The following is a 2,979-nucleotide window of genomic DNA, read 5'->3' on the forward strand; positions in this document are numbered from 1 at the left end:
AATATCTAACTCCTTTAAGTTTAAGAGATAATTTTTAACATATGTTTTGATTTATCACATATTTAATGAGTAAGGGGTAAATTGTTCAAATTTAAAGTGTATGGATTAATTTGATACCGAAGTCAAAGTGCAAGGGTGTTATTTTTTTTAAAAAAATCCCTATAGGTTAATATGAAGCAACCTAATGGAAGCTCATATGGCTATCGTATTGTTACATCTATTGTGAGTAATTCTTTCTTTTTAATGTAAATACCACCCTTATTTATATGTAGGTTCAAATATTGTCTTGTTGCTACTTTGATTTCTTAAAAGGTTATAAATTATATAATGTGATTATGAGGAACTCAAAGGAATAGGGGCAATTAAGGCATTTTGACACTTTATGTGAAAATAATTAAATTTATTTTCAATAACTAACTTTTCAATTACTTTAGCAAATTAATACTAAATTTTGTCTTCACCTCCTTTATTTTATTTTATTTTATTTTCTATCGTATTTAACCCTTTCTACACTCGCATGTCGATTCCTTCCGATTGACTTCAAAGAGATATGATCTTTTGCCACCCCAAAACAAAACTCTTGACCACCTTGCCCATGTGGCAAGGTGGTCCCCTAACTAGCTTTAGGGTTTTTTTCCTATAAAAAAAAAAAAAAAAAAAAAAAAAAAAAAAAAAAAAAGAGGAAGTAAAAGTAAAAGTTGCCACATGGGTAAAGGTGATCAGAAGTTGTGTCATGAGATGGCAATGTATCACATCTCGACTTCAAATACCTTGTCATAATTTTTAAGAATTTATTTGTGTTCTTTTGTTCGTTGTCTTTTACAATAAATGTGGATATTTTGACATGTTACTTTTACTTGTAATTTTCACCATTTATTACAATGAAAAATATTTTTCAAATGGAGGTTATGATCTAATATCTTGTGACTATTGGATGATGCCTCTTCACTTGTTCTTTTACATTAATTTTTCATTGTAGTTGACATTTGCAAATATTGAAATACTAATTGTGTAAAAAAATATTGTAAAACCTTATGGTCCAGCAAAAGACATTACTTGAAAGAAAAGTTATTTAACTAGAATATTATCATATTTCAAAAACCTACAATTATTAAACAACTATATAAGCGAATTTATGTATTTGACGTCCATATAAGAGAATTGATTTCTAGATTGGAAGTTAACATATGATGGCTATGAAATGTATCCAAAAACTTGTGTTGGTTATGATGGAGTTGATTCTCGCCATAATAATCGAAGTAAATGGCATTGAATCTACCCCTTTCTCTCTCGGTCCTACTTCACTTCCTATCAGCCTTCACGTCTTCCAACTTGATCAGAGTTATAATCACATTTGCCTTGAAAAGACAATTGAAAAATGTGAAATACTTGTAGAAGTAACAGATTTGGAGCAATGTATTATCCGTAATATTTTTCGGTGCCTTTTCAAAAACCCAATACATCTTGAATTTCCTAAACACAAATATCCCATTATTATGAGACATTGCATACATTATTGTTTTGGGGAATTGAGACATAAAGGCATCAGCAGTGCATCATGTTTATTAGATTGCTTTGAAGAGCAAATCACCAAGCATTAAGTGTCTATATCTAAAATTGATGAGCTCCAAGGTTAATAAAAGGTTCCCAACTACTTCTCTAGCTCTCTCTTAACGACATGAATGCACAAACTTATGGAGAAGATATTGTTATGCAATATATGTGGATAAATGTTCTCGTACATTGTCAAATAACACTTAAAATTTTTATATATTTTAGGATGGCAATGAAAGGTTCATAATTCGTATTTTTTATTATATTATTTTTTATCTCTGCCACATTATGACTTTTCCTCCACTCCCCTTGTTATATAATATATATACACAAAGGTTGTCTCACTTGTTTAATTTGTATTGATGGTTTCAGGGTATGTAAGATGGCATTACATGTTGGTGTGTGGCATCTTGGATAGTTGGATTGTATGGATAAAAGCTACTTGTTTTATTGCTTATTTTATTTATGTAACTCTTGGAAGGGGTTATGCCCTAAGAGCCAATTTCTCTTGTTTGACATTTGGTTTCTTAAATAAAGTTGTTTATTTTCTGAATTATATGTTAGGGATATTGCCTTAAATCCCAATTATTTTGTAAGACCTTTTGATTTAAATGAATATAGATGTTTGTTTGCTGATATATTTATGAGCATTAGGCATATAACCTATTTACATGTTTATCCTTTGTGATTGTTATTTATGATATACATGTAAATTAATGGTCCTTAGATTGCATTTAATATAGTCTATGGTGGGACTAACAAGATTATCACACAGAAGATCTTAAACCATAAACCTTGTAGTTTGCAATTTAATGTTCGGAGTCAATAATGGAATTGGGCATTCCATTTGCTAAGACTGTAATACATCAATCATGATTATCTATCTTGATCATGTGAAGTGGTGACTTCTGAATGATATGAAACTCCAAGACTTCTTATGACATTTGTTCTAAATTCAGAGAGGATCGCAAACTCAAATGCAAAGTGAATGTTAGTTTGATATATTTAAGAGTGAGACCTTACTACAATCAAAAGATTACATCTATACGTTATTTCGAAAAATGCTTTCGGATTAGCATGTGTTCAAAGAATTTATGTGAAAACTTAATCGATTGAAATATTGCGATCTCAAAACCATGCTTGTGTTTTGCAAATGGTTATGTACAATTCCTCATGTTAAGTGGTTGATTAAAGTGGGGCATGTTTTCAAACCTACAATAATCCATATTTTATGCCTTGGATTTGACGTGTGATGCTTTGATTGTATGCTATATGAATATTTCCATGCATTAAATCATCATGAGCATTCGATCCTTGTACAAGTAGTTGAACGGTTGTGAGGAATTTCTCACATAGACTGTGTTTTGACCCAAGCTTGATGTCTTCACACACACACACACACACACACACCTTGATTTGCATTAC

The 2,979-nt window shown here is 30.6% G+C and overlaps 1 long non-coding RNA gene across 1 annotated transcript; it reads left to right on the forward strand.

Annotated features, from left to right (window-relative positions):
* The first annotated feature begins 1,152 nt into the window (after nt 1-1,152).
* On the forward strand, nt 1,153-2,190 carry LOC133878622 (uncharacterized). Its single transcript, XR_009901937.1, has 2 exons — nt 1,153-1,643; nt 1,927-2,190. It is a non-coding gene; the product is annotated as an uncharacterized LOC133878622 (long non-coding RNA).
* Nucleotides 2,191-2,979: the final 789 nt, after the last annotated feature.

Source organism: Alnus glutinosa, chromosome 9, assembly GCF_958979055.1.
Source record: "Alnus glutinosa chromosome 9, dhAlnGlut1.1, whole genome shotgun sequence".
Classification (NCBI taxonomy): Eukaryota; Viridiplantae; Streptophyta; class Magnoliopsida; order Fagales; family Betulaceae; genus Alnus; species Alnus glutinosa.